Source organism: Symphalangus syndactylus, chromosome 1 (genome assembly GCF_028878055.3).
Source record: "Symphalangus syndactylus isolate Jambi chromosome 1, NHGRI_mSymSyn1-v2.1_pri, whole genome shotgun sequence".
Taxonomy (NCBI): domain Eukaryota; kingdom Metazoa; phylum Chordata; class Mammalia; order Primates; family Hylobatidae; genus Symphalangus; species Symphalangus syndactylus.
The window spans coordinates 28,367,018-28,384,369 of NC_072423.2; the positions used below are offsets into that span (position 1 = coordinate 28,367,018).

A 17,352-nucleotide genomic window follows, 5' to 3' on the forward strand; every position below is an offset into this window, starting at 1 on the left:
ACATGGTCTCAAACTTTTGGGCTCAAGCAATTCTCATGCCCCAGCCTCCTAAAGTGCCGGGATTACAAGCGTGAGCCACCGCGCCTGGTCTTCCACAGCATTTCGTATATGGTCAACCAGTACCGACGCTTTAGGCTGTGTGTCAGGTGCCATCCAGTGCAGTGTAGAAAGTGGAGCAGCACCCAGGCCTCTACCCACTAGATGCTTGCCAGCTTCACACCCCACTCCCTCGAATATGACAATGAAAAATGTCCCCAGATAGTGTCAAATGTCCTTTGTGGGGGAGAAGGCAAAACTGCCACTGGTTGAGAACCACTGGCTTTAAGCAATTAATCATATGGATAAATATAACAAAATTTCTATCACAATGTAAGATGTCAACGTGGATTAAACAACTGTTTTTAAAAACCTTTTATTGGACTATATAAACGAGTATTTGTCTTAGAAAATATAATCAATATGAAAACCAAAGAAGGCCGGACGTGATGGCTCACGCCTGTAATCCCAGCACTTTGGGAGACCGAGGCGGGCGGATCACCTGAGGTCAGGAGTTCGAGACCAGCCTGGCCAACATGGCAAAACCCCGTCTCTACTGAAAATACAAACATTAGCTGGCATCTGTAATCCTAGCTACTTGGGAGGCTGAGGCAGGAGAATTACTTGAACCTGGGAGGCAGAGGTTGCCGTGAGCGGAGATTGTACCACTGCGTTCCAGACCTGGGTGACAGAGCGAAACTCCGTCTCAAACAAACAAACAAACAAACAAAAAAACAAAGAAGCCAAATCATAGTTGTTCCTGTCGACTATTATGAATTAGTGCTTTGTAAAATAATAAATGTAATGTATAGGTTTAATAACTCCCTAGAAACAAGGAATTCAAATTGAAATCATTCTTAACCCTTTCCATCCTAGGATTCTAAGGTAAACATCAGATTCTATAACTAGCAGCCAAACCAATAAGCATGAGGCAGAACTTGGTCTGGGAAAGAGGCCAAGACAGATAATCCATGACCACTGTGTGTCCCCCAGCTCCCCCACACTCCACCTTAGAGGGCCATGGAAACACTGCTCAGGAATCCTTTTGCCACCAGCAATTAAAATAGGCCCCATTCCCTAAAAGAAAATTAGGGCCAGGGAGTAGAAAAGATCCAGTTGGGAAGGACATACCTAATAAACGCTTTAGGCTGATGTCCCCAGCTTCTTATATGTCACTCTGCTTAATTTGGGATTGGAGGTAGCAAGGAAAAAGCCAATAATCCACAGTTCTCAAGGGAAATCTGATAGGCTGCAGGATGATGCCATCCAATTTTTAAAAAAGAGGTTTTAAAAGTTGTTTCTTAAAATAAATTTTAAAAAAGGGCCACCTCTCATTTCTGCAGCTCTGAAAGCTTTTTTCATCTTTGTAAAGGTCTCGACATAAACATGTAGAAATACCACCATCACATATCTAGGTCAGAAGAAAGGGCTAACTTTACCTACCCTACAGCTACTAGGCCATCCAGACAGCTCTTTCCTTTATGTAGGGGTGCCAAGGGGTGTCCGAGCAGAAAGGTGAAGAAGGCAGGTCGGTGCCAAAGAGACCCAGGCTGTTATCACTTGCAGGTGAGAGCCTTTGATCAGCCGCTACCACCCCCACCCCCACCCACTGGAGAGACTGTGGGGCAGCGCCTTCCCTCAAGCAGGCTCAGGGGGAAAGGCTTACCAGAAAGTCCTCAGATTTTAGGAACCCTCAAGCCCTCCACCCAACAGGCTGCTCTGTGGTTGCTCTCTTCTGCTGAACAGCTTTGGTTCTACCTCATCGGTCTCAGCCCAAATTCCATCCAAGGCACAGAGAGCACATGAAAAGAAAACTGGCCATGCCCAGTTCCTACAGGTGGGCAGGTGGCTGGCAGGGAAGGGATCACATGGGAGGACCACGGAGCTCGGCCTGTGCATACTAACCCAGCTCAATGTTAATCAAGGCAGAAGATCATTTACATTAAAGATCATTAACCAGGTACTTGGGTCCCTTGGCAAGAGGCGAGAGTTCACAAGTTGAAAAATGCATCTGGATCAAGGGGCAGCCTCTTGTTGCCAAACACAGGTTTGGGTAATTTCAGGGGAAGGGCACGTCAATGGCAAGGAAGGAGCAGAAGCAAATGGGGGTGTCTCAGGAGGGGGCCCCGTTTCCTTCTTGCAAAGCTGCTCCCACCCACAGCCACACTCCATTCAATCAGGTTTATGTGCTGTTCTTCCTTGTCCCTTATGAGGTAGAACCATCACCTTGCGTGCAAAGCAGCTTACAGGTAAGGAATTATAAACAGGTTAAGGTTTATGGCGTTTGTCTTGCCAATTTTCCATCTCTCAATAGAAACATCTCCTTTTAAGGTGACGGCCCAGGCTCTATCATGGCAAGTCCCACCCAAAAAGGAAGGCACTTCCCTATTCACGAAACCACTTTGCTGTTCCTCCCACATCCAGGGACCCACTGCCACAGAATTCTCAAGCACAACAAGAAGTCGCCATCAAGCAAACAGGGTCAGAAGTTCAATTTCACACATTACCAACCGCCACGGTTTTGAAGATTTCTGGCAAATGTTCTTTCTGACATGCTTCAAGTTGCTACACATGCTCGGTGCCCTCCTCCTCACCATCTCCTCTTCCCCCTCGTAAAAATCAGCAGGAGCTCCCGTCTCAGCCTTTGTCTAAGGCAGCCTGAGACTTTCTCATTGTTTATATAGCATCATCCAAAAAGAGTAGGCACTGCCCTGGTTTTCTATTCCAGCATTAACCTAATTCAATTTTCCTCAAGTTATATGTTTACCAGAGAGTATTACCTGTGGCTGATGTTAAAAAAAAAAAAGAGAGAGAGAGAACAGAAAAGTAGAGCCCCAATATCCCTGCTAGTAAGATTAGGTCAAAGAAAAAGATTAATTTCTATGTCTTTTTTAATGGCACATAACATGGGTAGTCTTTAACTTAGAGTAAAGGAAAACATAAGTGCCAGTTTTATTTTCTCTTAAAGGGAATAACAGTTTATACGTTTGAGGGCTGAAGAATGAGGTAAAAGACAATGAGTAATGATTAGGCACCTCATTTACAATTTTTTGAAGTTCCTAACTGCACGTTTATCCATATAAGAGCAAAATCATTTAATCTGTGTGAATACATGTAAAAACTTAAGTTAGGGGTCATGTGACTCATCCCCAGGTATTTCCTGTAAAGGTTATAAGACAAATGAGAAGGTGTGTGTATCCCAGGAGGTGAATCTAAAACAATAGAAAAGTATGTTGTCCCATCATGAGCTGGCTGATTGCATTAGCTATGCTCTAAATTGAACTTAATTCACAGTGAAGCCTACAAAGAATCAAATTTTAAATAAAAGATCTGTCCTTGCTTCACCTGAGGTTTTGAACTCAGAAATTTGAAAATTTCTGAACTCTGCATGACAGATTCCTTTACAGTGTCTATTTTTGACATTTCAGGAACACAGTGATGACAAATGCAGTAATTTATTCATAAAAGGGGGGAGAGGCACCAGAGCAATATCTGTGTAATTTTTGACTGCACCACCCTGAAGAAAAGAGGTTGCAAACAAGATGATACAGGTTAAATACATAAATAATTAAAATGTTTTCACTGTGCCGCCTTTTGATTTTGAAGCATGCAAAAAATGTCTAACGGACATTTTAAAAAGAAAGCAAGCAAGTTCAAATAATCCCCCTAATCCTGCACATTTGGGTTAAAGCTAATGGATTCACGGTAAGAGAACCTTCTCCTGATGTGGGCACTAATCGAGCAATAAAGGGAATGGAACCTTCGGTGGCACTTACCAGATTCCAGGCAGGAAGAGCTCGTCTGAAGTGGGGAGTGGAGAGAGAGGCAGGTCTAGATTCAGATTGTCTGTTTCCCCTAACAACAGCAACGGCGGCGAGGAGAAATCCTGGTCTCCGCCAGCTCCCGGCCAGGTAACCAACAGCCTGGAGCGGGAGGTGCCGTGCTGGGGAGGCACCGCGTGGACAGGGCTCTGCGGCCGCTCCCGCCCAGGTAGGGCCCCGCGCAGCCACCCACCCGGGCACCCTCGCGCGGCTTAAGCCTGTCTGGGTTGGAAGCTGCTGCCGCGGATGCCTGCCTCTCTCGAATCGGGAGCAAATTCAAATGTGGGGAACACGGAAGTGCCTCATCAGAGGCAGCAGAGCCAATGACTATAGGAGGAACTTCGTGTATTCAAGAGACACAAAAAAGCAATTCAAACCACAGCCCCACAATGCTGCCCTTGCAGCAAAACAACATCAGGGAAGTTAGGATAACAGCCAACTTGCCATGAGACATGTGTATACCTGGCTTGGCCCAGGTGACCCTGGAGCCTCAGGGATCCCTCTCAGGTGCATGGAATGCCCCTTTTGGAATATCAGTGGCATCTTTTCCTAAATGTCCATAGCAATGTTAAAAAGAACTATATTCAAGGCAATAAGGAAACTCCTCTAGATACTTCTGTTTAAATAACTGTCCCACTGTCCTCACATACAGGGCATGCGCCTGTATTTTCATCAGCCAAAACTAGCTTTGGATCCCATCTCCACTAGCTTCGTGACATCCAGCAAGCTTCTTGTCCCATGCCACCTCTGGCGTTCTTGTTTGTAGAAACAGCCTTGAAACCTCCTTCACGTGCTGCTTTCGGACCACAGGTCCTGCAATCAATGTGCTTTGGCCCTTTTTACATTTCCTTGCCTTTCACAGTTACCCGTGGCTCTAAAAGTATTATCCGAAATCAACCAGTCACCCCTTTCACCTTCTCTCAGTTTAAAAATGGATCCAGTGCATACCCAATAGCAAAACATTTTCCTCTTTGCTCTCATTTTTTTTTTTAACTAATGTCTCCAACAGGTTAGGGAGGCCAATTTTAAAATCATTTTTGCATACAATGGTCAAAGAGACAGATCCCATGACCCCGCAGTCCAAACCCTGCCAGGGACAACAAGTTGCAGCCCAAGGCAAAGGGGGTTTCTTCTGTTTAAAGTTCTGTGTAAATTCCCATTTCAAGGCCAAGAACAGGCCCCTTTTAAGAGCCAAGAGTGTTGAGGAAAATGAAGGCTTTATTGGGCCAAAAGGTCCTTTTCTTGAATGCTTCCTTTTAAAAGGTAATTATTTCTCACAATGGGAATTTACAGCTAACTTATATTAGCACTCTTCGATAACATAAGAACGACCAGGGCATGGGTGACCGGCCCAGCACTTATCAAGTGACTGTCCATGGGAGGAGGAGATGCAGAGTCCCACCTGGGCCGAGAGGCCGCATCACCATCTGCTGGTGGCTCCTGCATTTTACAGTCAGGAGCCCTACACCATCTTCCACCACCTCTGTAGCAGGCAGCCCATTAGAATTCCTGTTTTATTACATTAACGTTCTCACAGCTTAGTTTGGCTGCTCAAGGACAACTCTTGTTCTTTCCCACCGGATCTTCTTTCCAACCTTCATTCTTTCCCACAGACTCGTAATCAGGCCACTAACGACAGCGGGGAGCATAAAAGTTCTCTTCCCTACCCACCTCGCGTGATGCGGTGACACAGAATGAAATTCACAACACACATGGAAAAAAGGAAAACAACCAATCCTTCCCCAGAACGGAACAGCTAAGAGCCAACGCTACTGAAAAGCATGGGGCAGGCATCTCCACTGAGTGCAGGGAAGAGGCCAGGTGAAGACCCAGGAAATAAATCAAAAAAGGGACAGCCTTTGAGCTGGTTCCTGACCGGTGAGCAAGACTTAGCTGGGCTCAGGCAAGCTGTTCTGTGTGGCTGGAGTAGAGAATATACTGGAAATCAGGGAGGTCAAAAACAATGAGCAGGAGATATCGGAAGAAATGTTCCTAACCACTTCACTCTCCCAAAGCCTTCACCCATCCCTGGTGACTATATCTAGGTCCAGCAGGGTCTCAGAAGCAGGTGCCAACCTGAGGGGAATATTTACCAGATGAAGTGAAGGCCGTGGAAAAAGAAGAAATTGGAAAATTCATTATTTAAATGGTATCACTGGGATACTCTCTAAAATGATATCAGTAATTTCTAAAAAAGATCTAGGGGGAAGAGAATAAATCTGGGTTTTACAGGCAGCTGTGATGAGGCCTGGGTGACCAGCTGTGCCACAGCTGGCAAATGTGTCTACATGCAGTAGTGGCATCTGTTTGCAGTATGACAGGATAGGGTACCTCTTTTAGGTACAAAGGAAGATAGGAATTATCACAGAACTTCATACCACATAAAAGGTCCTGTCTCTTACTTCCATTACCCCAGTATATTATTTGCAAGTCTGTGAAATTAAGTATATGATTGGTATTTAGTTTAATTTTATACCAGAATAATTCAAGAGGTAAATTTCAGTACCTTCTGTCTTCCAATCAGATGTACATTCTCATATATAAAATATTCCAAAGAAATAGCTCCTAAATAAAATGACTCAGATCAAGAAATACAGTCTCACATCTGACCTCATCCACACCCTATATACTGCCCTTACTCTCCTCTTAGCCACTTCACTGTAAAAATCTTTGCAACTGCCACAGGTGCATGCCCCAAACCATACAGGCTGTTGTGCTGTGTTGGAACATGATCACATCAAACTAGGATATCAATTGTTTAAAATGATCAGAAGTGAAGAAAGCAGGCAGAAAGACAAGTCTATACATTAAAGGATCCTTTTCTTTCTTTCTTTCTTTCTTTCTTTCTTTCTTTCTTTCTTTCTTTCTTTTCTTTCTCTCTCTCTCTCTCTCTTTCTTTCTTTCTTTTTTTTACATCTGGAAATCTATGGCCCATGTTCAAGTGTCAGGCTCAGCTCAAATTAGCAAGCGATGATAAATTCCTGGAGGCCTAGAACTCCGTGTTCCTCATCTCCCAGTACAGTGCCTTTCAACATAAATAGATGGTTGCTGAACTCCCCTGAAAGAAAGAGACAAGTACCTGTGGGCTGCATCACCACCAGCGAACCCAGCAGACGGCACAGATGCCTGCGTTCAGCTAGGTAGGAAACCAACCATGTAAGCAGTGAAAAGCATGTCAAGACAGCTAGTAAAACCATTAAAGTGAGTGGTAAACTGTCAAAAGGCTAACATGAATCACTAAACTAGAAAAGCTAGGAGTCAGGAGACCTGAGAACTAACCCTAATGATGCCCTTAAATACCTTCTTTGCTTAAGACAATTTAGTATCTTAACCTTTGAGAAATCAGCAAGCCTATCACAAGACAGGCAAAAGCAACTTCCCTGCCACTGTCTCCCCTTGTTATCAAATTAACGATGGCACCTTACACACAGTCAATAGTGCCTCAAAACCAAGAAATCATTTCTGATCTTGAACAATGCATTTAGTGTCTGTATGTTAAGATGACAGCTCCTTGTCACACAGTTTAATGGTCCAGGCTCACATATTTAGGAAAACAGGATCGAAAAGCCAACTCAAATGCTATCATCAAGTTTTTAAAAATTATTATTATTTTCTGTAGCTCAGGCTGGAGTGCAATGGTGCAATCTCAGCTCACTGCAACCTCCAACTCTCGTGCTCAAGCCATTCTCCCACCTCAGCCTCCTGGGCAGCTGAGACTACAGGTGCATGCCACCACACCAGGCTAATTTTGGTATTTTTTGTAGAGATGGAGTTTCACCGTGTTACCCAGACTGGTCTCGAACTCCTGAACTCAAGTAATCCAGCTACCTCAGCCTCCCAAAGTGTTGGGATTACAAGTGTGACATTAAGCAAGTTTTTATCAAGCTTGTACCATGTACCTTGTCAGCAATGGGGTTTCCCAGATTGAATCCCAATCCCAGCATCGGAGTTTCCCAGATTGCTTCCCCTTGAAGCACTGGGGTTTCCCAGATCAGGGCGTGCCTCTCACTGCCCATCAGGTATAACTTTTCTGAAATCACCAATTATATGCCTGTTATCTGTGCATGCAATTTAGAACTTTGGTTACACACTGAGGGTGGCAGGAGTATATGTGCTGGTGATACACCAAGTTCTAGCTTAATGTGATTGTTTTGTAAGAAGACTATCTCACCAATAAAGTTTTAAGTTGTACATACCAAGGCCAATGTCTTTTTTAGCAACTTACCTATTATAGCAGAGCCAACCTGCAGATCACCTCAGTCCAGGGAACTTAGCTGCAAAACCCAAATAAATAGAAACAAACCTCTGGATTCTGAAATAGGGGCCATCAAAAGCAGGCCCTTGATCTCAGAGCTTCATTAACCGACTATAACACAATTCTGAACAAGCTTCATTACTGAGCTTCCCATTACAGAGATTAGGCTTCTAATCAGCAATAAAGCACGTCAAATAGCATTACTGTCTCTCCTATAGGAACCAGACACACCAAACACACCAGAAAATGTGGTGACAGGGGGGTTATTCATTGATACAAATGGCAATTAAAAATCTCAGCCATTATAATTATCAACAGTCCACTCAAAAATCAGTTTAAGTTCTTTTTATCACTAGTTTTTGTTTTTTCTTTCTTTTTTTTTTTTTTTTTTTTTTTTTTTTTTTTGGAGACGGAGTCTCGCTCTGTCACCCAGGCTGAAGGGCAGTGGTGTATTCATGACTCACTGCAGCCTTGACCTCCCAGGCTCAAGCGATCCTCCCACCTCAGCTTCCTGAGTAGCTGGGGCTACAGGCACACACCACCACGTCTGGCTAACCTTTTAAAAATCTGTAGGTATGGGGTCTCACTATGTCACTCGCTATGTTCAGGATGGTCTCGAACCCCTGGCCTCCTAAAGTGCTGGGATTTATGTGTAAGCCACCATACCCAGCCTTTTTATCACTGTTACATCTTCTATTTGATGGTAGAAAAAGACAGATTTAAATAATGGAGGTAAAAGGTAAACTAAGAAGTATAAATCACAGGTTCTCGCTCAAAGAGGTAACTTTAATATCTAAATCTAAAATAAACCCTTCCAGTAGTAAACGCAATACAGATTCTTCACAAGATAAGTGTATATACATATCCTGTATACAGACACACTTACACATATACATACTCAGTTAGAAGAAAAGAAAATAAACACTCCTGAGCCCACTTCTCTGAGGTAATGAGGTAATGCTACTAATACATTAGGGCATTAATACCCTTTCAGACTTTCATCTATATTTCTGTATTATGTGTTTCCTAAGATGAGATCAAATTATACAAACCAATCTACAACTTACTTTTCATTCTATGTTATAAAATGTTTCCATAACATTAAATACTTATCTGCAACATCATTTCTAACGGCTTTATACTACTCCATTATAAAGATATACCATTATTAAGCTAATTTAGGGTGCTTCAACTTTTTCATTGTAAGCAATGCTTCATCTTAATAGCTGATTCTTTAGGTATATGATACACACACACTCTTTGGATATATAAGGATAAAATATAACTTCAATACTTCCTTAGGAAGAGTTTCTTTGAATGAAGTGTGTTTGCTAGATCAACAGGCACGCACACTCTTCTTTCTATATATTTGTTACTTTGAACAATATGTTAATTGAAGAAAATTTAGAAATTCAGAAGAAGCAAATATAACTTATACTCCTACTGCTCTAACATAATGTTAATAGTTTGCATACCCTCTCCAGTCTTTTCTAATTATATTTTTTCCCTAAAAATCATTTGGAATACTTGGTTTGGTGTGACTGGAGTTTTGATTCTTTTTTAGAGAATTCCACATAAGGGATTCCATTTACCTACTTTAAATTTAATAACATGAATCGTAAAACTCTTATTCAATAAAGATATGAAATATAAGATACTTGACTTCTGCTGGATGACCCAATGTGCAAAGAGGAAGGGATGAAGTAAGGAGAGAAAGGTGGGGATGGAGGAAAAGGAAAAGGGATTGAGCTATGCCCACCGCTGTGGGTCACAGGCTTCACTATGAGCTATCACTACCTCTGAAGTCACTCAGTGACCATTAGTTACAACAGACAAGTTCATGTAAAGAAAAAAGCCAAAACCGCTGGCCAGAGAGGAAATCACCCCGGGCTGACCAGGATGTGTGCAAGGCCCCACTTCAACACACCTGAATTCTGATTTACACATTCGTTATTGGACTTGAGGGCTGCTAACTCCTTAAGCTGGCTGCCAGCAGATGCACTTGTTCTGAACTTGGACAGCCCCCTGGAGAGCCCAAAACTCACACCAGTCTAGCCGTACAGGTTAAATACGCCCAAGGCAAATCAAGGGTTTTAAAACATAGCCATTTATACTCTAGGCTCATTGTTTGTAAGTTATTTTCTTCCTCTAGGTGTATTATTTCAACTCCCGGGGTGTAAAGGTCACTACCTGTGGTTTGGGTTTTGGAAGAGATGTACCCCAGAGCACACCAGGGCTATGGAGTTCAAGTGGGGAACGCACCAGATGGGGCTGAACTTTTAAAGACAAAAGATCCTGTTGCTGCCTTTCAAACAGCAGGCTTAGCAGACAGAGAGAAAGGCAGCGACAACCTGACGTGGGCTTTATAAAGTCTAAAAATAGGCACTTGCAGCAGAATGGTTTCTTTAGAGAACAATTTTAAAGATTCCCAGGAGATGTCAGCTGTTCACCAGATATTGGATGAGGATAAAGGCTTTCTGAGCTGTCAGGGGATCGCAAAGCCCATGGTGAGGGCACCCGAGACAGATGAAGAAAAGGTCTTGGTTCAAAATCCTGCTCATGACAAAGCGGCCTGGGAGAGAAGATCTCTGATTCAGGACAGCAGCACTCAACAGGAGCTGAGAATCCACTCCTGGCTTCTACCTTGCCACACAGACTGACTGGAAGACTGTTAGGCCATGCAATCACTTTCACTAGAAAGACAATGAATTAACCCACTTTCAAGACTAATAACTACAGATTACTTGCAAAGAGACAGTCTTCTCCATAATGCAGGCATTAATATGCATCTGCTTAGCTTCCATTACTCAAAAACAATGTTGGAGGCAGGTAGATTAGTGCAAAGCCCTGGCCACCAATGTGCTGTTATATGGAAAGTCAAGGGCAGAAGCTGTGGGACCAGAGCAACACAGGGCTTGAGAGTGCACCGGGGCCAGATTCAAACTGGACGTGCCCCACGGCACACTGGAATACAGGCCAGGACAGAGTCAGGAGCCCCAAGCCTAGTCCTGCCTCCCCATGTAACGTCAGGTCCTTGAGGGAACAAGCAGCCTCCCAGACTCTCAGTCTCCCGGTCTGCAGAGGTGGACCCACTCAGTGGTTCCTGACCCTGGCCACCCACATCTCACCCCAGGCCAAGGAATTCACTTGCTCTGGACTGAGTCTTGGCAGCAATATGTTTTTGGAGCTCCCAGGCGATGCTAACGCCGGGACAGGCTTGAGAACCACTGGTGCTAGGGTCCCTTTGAGCCCTACGTTCCATATGTACATTTTCACTCGTCTCCGTTTTCTCCCAGTAGGCCAGTGAAGAGGTGGGTGTCTGATGGAAGGAGAAATGAAGTGCTAGAGGACCGTCCTGTGGGTTGGCCCGGGCATCAGGCACAGGTCCTGGTCTCAGCTGGACTATCGCTGAACAGAGGCCTTGGCCGCACATCCCCTTGGAAGGACTCTTTGCCTCCACATTCTGAACACTGTCCTGCTTTTGTTCAAACTCCTTTCTTTTAGCCCTCAAAATACATCTCACATCCCTATCATGAAGTTTTCCCTGGATTAAATGGAGGCAAAGTAGCAAAAAATGCAAACAAGAGATAACATAGACTCAAGCACATTCCCAGCTCTTTAGAAAGCAAGAACTGAAGCTTCCTGAGCTAGCAGCACATTCATCTCTCTCTCTCCTGAACTCAGACCAAAGAGAAATGAAATGCACATGGGGGTGGGGGGCGGTAGTGAGGATTTTCTGATTTTTAATGTGATTTCCATATTTGCTTTCAGAATACAAGTTCCATCTGCTTCTTTTTTTATAAGAAAAGGAAATCGTGCATTTAATCATCTTTGAATATTACTAATTTTATATTTCAAGTGTCTGGTAATTTGATTTTCATAATTAATCTTAAAATGTATTCAGAACACAAAAAAACTCAATACATGTGAAGAGAGGGAAACAAAAAAAGTCCTATTTTCATCTACTACAGAAAATATTAAGTCAAAGGTTTAAATGTAATGAAGCATACTGGATTTAAATCCTGATCATGTATTTTTCAGATTTAAATTTTTTCTTTATTGCTCTTCTGATTTATAAGAACCTAAGAAAAGGGTTTCCCTTCTTACTCCTTCTTCCCCGGTCCCCGCCCTCTGCTGATTTTGCTTCCAAAGGCTGCCCTTCTTACCCATTCCCTGCCCTCCAGTCCCCCACCTACCTGGTTCAGTGATTCAGTGAGCAGTAAGTGCAGAAAGCCAATGCCCAGAAGACTAAAACAAACTTGTCAGGTTGTCACAAAGTTTTTCTGGGTTCTCCACGCCCCTCTAGAGCCAGCTTATTTGAAGCAGACAACTGCTGGCCAACAAAGACTGGAAGCCACGGAGACAAAGGAAACCCATTTTTCTGAAGACCCTCTGTGGGGTCTTGAAAAGCCTGTGCACTAGGCTTCATGCCCAGCCCTCCCTACTGAGTGGCCTTCTCCACTGCCTGCTGCTTAAAGGCTTTCCAAGCACCTATTAATTTCAAAGATCACTTTCCTGCATGAAGACATGCCTGACAGCATGAACAAGAGTTCTCGGACTGAAAGCAGAAAACCAAGATTCTTAATTAAATGATCAAGTGAGAACCTGATCATTTACTGGTGGTGTAGATCAGTGGCTCCCAGCTCTGGCTTTCATTCCAATCTCCTGAGGAGCTGGAAATGCCAGGGCTGCAGACCAGCTGAATCAGAAGGCCTGGAGCCAGGGCCTCAGCATACCAGGTGACTGGCGTGCAGTGGGCATGAGAAGAGAGTCTACACAAGCACACCGGAACGCAGCTCCAACTCCGGCACTTAAGTCTGCTGTGACTTAAGCAAGATGCCTCACCTTTCTCATCCTCCATTTTTCTTTCTGGAAAATGTCAATAATAATCCTTATCTCCTAAGAGTGATTGATGACTATGATTTAATTATGCCATATAAAGCTACAGTGTCTCAAAATACAGTAGGTCTCAGCCTCTGCTGCTTCATCTATAAAGTGCCAATCAGAATAGAGAGAATGATCTGCTGGGAGTGTGAAAAGGAAATGAAGACAGAAGGGAGTGTGACTCACACATTATAAAAAAAATATGAATTCACGATGGGCTAGAGGCCAATTTACAGAACATCCCATTCTCCTGCTCACATCAGGGGTAACTCAACACAGCCCAATAAAATACAGGCCGTAAGCTCTGCAGGAGCCACCATCTCTCTCTGCAAATGCCAGCCTAGGGCTGACATCCAATGGAGAAAATCAGGCTGAGAATAAAACCTGCAGAGGGCAGAGGGAGGGTGGGAGAGAAGCAGAAGGGATGCTGATGTCTCAACACAGGTTCAGACTGTTGTTTAATGGATCTTTTCTGTTGTTTCTAATCTGTGACTCTGTCAACTAGGGAATGCATTTTCTTGTGCATCCTTCTCTGTACGCGTGTGCATATGTATCCTTCTCTGTACGCGTGTGCATATGTATCCTTCTCCATACGCGTGTGCATATGTATCCTTCTCTGTACGCGTGTGCATATGTATCCTTCTCTGTACGCGTGTGCATATGCATCCTTCTCTGTACGCGTGTGCATATGTATCCTTCTCTGCACACGTGTGCATATGTATCCTCTGTATGCGTGTGCATATGTATCCTTCTCTGTATGAGTGTGCATATGTATCCTTCTCTGTATGCATGTGCATATGTATCCTTCTCTGTATGCGTGTGCATATGTATCCTTCTCTGTACGTGTGTGCATATGTATCTGCTGCATCTTTCTCTATACGTGTGCATATGTATCTGCCCCATGAACTGGCAGAACTGGGAGTGCTGGGTCTAGGAGTACAGGCATTCATCATTTTATTCTACTTTTTAATTTTAATTTTAATTTTTTTTTTTTGAGACAGAGTTTTGCTCTTTTTGCCCAGCCTGGAGTGCAATGGCACGATCTTGGCTCACTGCAACCTCTGCCTCCTGGGTTCAGGTGATTCTCATGCCTCAGCCTCCCGAGTAGCTGGGATTACAGGCATGCACCACCACACCTGGCTAATTTTGCATTTTCAGTAGAGATGGGGTTTCACTACGTTGGCCAGGCTGGTCTCGAACTCCTGACCTCAGGCGATCCACCCACCTAGGCTTCCCAAAGTGTTGGGATTACAGGCGTGAGCCACAGCGCCCAACCAGGCATTTGTCATTTTTATACATATTTCCAAATAGCTAGAGGTTGTACCCACTTAATTGCCCTCCAATGATAGTTTAAGGGTAGCTGTGATAGAAACTGGTAGTATGTTCCTGCTTGTCTGTTTTTACACTTTATATAATATACGTATATTTTAAGACATATTCACCAGTCTGGTCATTCATAGCTTCTCCAATTTGGGGTTGATGAAATGAAACTGCTTTAAGCCTCTTTTTTAAAAAGACATGTGGACATCGGTAGTTTTAAAGTGTTTCATAAGGAACAGGTATCATTCCCTTTGAAATCTGTTTCTACTAATGGTGCTAATCCCAAACTCCCTACCAAAAGCTTACAGGGAAGTGAGCCGCAGTCTGGGGTAATCCAGCTCCCACAGTCCGATCACAATTAAGCCTCCCTGTCATTCCTGTGGCACTAAATGCTAACCAGGAACCTGTGCCCGCTGTTCAGCTGCACATTTGCACCATACTGCTGCTACAAGTACAGTGCCTTGAGAGCAAGGACCATGACTAATGCCGTGCTTGCCTGGTGCTGATGAAACTGTAAACAAATGGCCTAATTCACTCTCCCTCGCAGGGTTAGGTCCTGTTTGGGAAAAACGGTGAGCAGCACTTAGGAGAACACTTTCTTTTTTTTTTTTTTTTTTTGAGATGGAGTCTCGCTCTGTCGCCCAGGCTGGAGTGCAGTGGTGCCATCTCAGCTCACTGCAAACTCCTCCTCCCGGGTTCACATCATTCTCCTGCCTCAGCCTCCCGAGTAGCTGGGACTACAGGCGCCCGCCCCTACGCCTGGCTAATTTTTTTGTATTTTTAGTAGAGACGGGGTTTCACCGTGTTAGCCAGGATGGTCTCGATCTCCTGACCTCACGATCCGCCCGCCTCGGCCTCCCAAAGTGCTGGGATTACAGGTGTGAGCTACCGTGCCTGGCCTTAGAAGTCTTAACAGCAGAAGTTAAAATGAACAAAATAGGCTGTAAATAGGAAAGAGGGTAGAAGTTAAACAAAAATAATTTAAAATTAATCATGTTTTCACCTGCAATGTTCAGGATAACAAAAAGTCTTTTTTGCAAACTTACGGTGAATCAAGTAAAAACTTGGGTGACTGAAATCTAATGAAGCGATCTGAAATGACACCCACAAGTGCACGAAAAAGCTATTTACAGGCCCATGTGTGCTGCATGGAGCTTTGAAGTGAATACTCAATCAACTCGGTAAGATGCAACATGAAAAGCTATCTCCAAGGAGGGGGGTGCTGCAGGTGAGCAGCTGGCTCAGAGCCCAGGTGGAGAGTGTTCGTTCTACCCAGCCAGAGAGCAGGTTGAAAGAGGACATGGCCTGTGAACGTGCAGCTCAAGAAACACTTCAAGAACTGGCACAAATGCCACTCTCTGGGCAAATGTTTGTAGCAAGGACAGCTAGCAGAGTACAGGAAACCATCTACTCCTGTGTTGTGCCAAGCCCGTATTAACTTCAACAGGGACAGCACCAAGTTGAGTCCAAAGAAGAGACCCAGAGCTAAGAAGGCACAGGGTTTATTTGGAGGAACTTATTTACAGGGTGGCCCAGTGGCACTGGGCTGGACAGCAGAACTTCAGCTGCTTGTAAAAAGCATGCAGCTTATACAGCACCTTCACTTAGCACCCTCCTCCCAGCAACCTCCATGTGGCAACCCTCATTTCTTCAGTGACTGCTGTCAGGTATGTCTGCCATAAGGGTCATTCTCAGGGTGTGCTGAAGTTACTCCTGTCAGATGCTTCTCCCATACAACCTGGCGCATTACTCCTATGGGAAGATGTGGTCCCAGTGACAACCCTGCAGGTTACCAGGAAGAAGCCTTCTCAGGCCAGGTCTCCTATGACAGGGGACCCAGCAGTGAGGGAGAAGAGGGAGTATCTTTCAAGGTACCTTCCTCTGCAGTTGACCAAACACTTAAAATAAAGGAATGCAGAATTTAAGCTCTGAGCAGTCAGGACCTCCCTGCGTAGTGCATAGAACATTACAGGGGCTGAAAGAAACATCTGAGAAACCAAGGCACAGCCCAGGTGCAGTGGCTCACACCTGTAATCCCAGCACTTTGGGAGGCTGAGGTGGGCGGATCACTTGAGGTCAGGAGTTTGAGACCAGTCTGTGCAACATGGTGAAACCCCATCTCTACCAAAAATACAAAAATTAGCTGGGTGTGGTGGCAGGCGCCTGTAGTCCCAGCTACCTGGGAGGCTGAGGTTGCAGTGAACTGAGACTGTGCCACTGCACTCCAGCCTGGGCGACAAAGCAAGATTCCATCTCAAAAAAGAAAAAAAAAAGGTATCAATGCCTAGGTCACCAGAGAGAGCTGCAGGAACTGTCCTAACAGCCCTGAGAATGAATCTTAATGTCTGCAACTGCCAAGAAAATAAACTTTAACATCATCTCAACTGACACTTTTTTCTCCCTAAGTGCCTCCCTCATTTTCTGTCCCACTGAAGACATGCATGGTTTTTGTTAGTATTTGTAACATTAAGAGATGTTAAAGGAAAGGAAGGACTTTCTTACAAAATGAGCAGATACATTCCCCCCTCCCCCTGCATTTTCCTCTGTGGGTGTGTTCAGCACCCCCTACTCTGTTTTCAGTTCTTTGCTACGCATATCCACTTAGGCAATCTGCCCAGGTTTCTTGCACCAAGACTTAATGGACTCTTTCCCCTGCCCCTGGTAGAATTTTTATCAAAAACAAAACTCAAGCATCCAGAGAGAAAATCACCCAACCTTGCATTTTAAAAAATTTAAATTAAAAATTGTTGCTGCCGTGGTTGAGGGTCACAGTCATCAGTCTGAAAAACAATGCCATCTACAAAGTTAGCTATAGGGAAGGGATGACAATACAAAAAAAAAAAAAATGTGTTAAAGACCTCTCTAGCCTCTTCTGAGTCTCTTTCACATCACAGATTGTTCCATTAACTTTTTATAATACTAAAAACTCCTACAATCTCAGAATCCTATGAAAGGGGAAATTTCTTTTTATTCCGAAGTCAAATACAAACACTTTTGAGATGAACCTTAGCTGTTACCATAAATAGCATGGATATA

The 17,352-nt window shown here is 44.1% G+C and overlaps 1 protein-coding gene across 17 annotated transcripts in view; it reads right to left on the reverse strand.

Moving 5' to 3' along the window:
• NEDD4L (NEDD4 like E3 ubiquitin protein ligase) overlaps nucleotides 1-17,352 on the reverse strand; it is a 368,499-nt gene that overhangs the window by 206,456 nt on the left and 144,691 nt on the right. For 2 of the 17 annotated variants that reach the window (XM_055297894.2, XM_055297900.2), the window contains exon 1: nucleotides 3,813-3,928. The exons of the other annotated variants lie outside the window; for them this stretch is intronic. The gene's annotated coding sequence lies outside the window, so the exon portion shown is untranslated. Of the gene's footprint in view, nucleotides 1-3,812; nucleotides 3,929-17,352 lie in introns of those variants that run through there. 17 annotated transcript variants of the gene reach the window in all.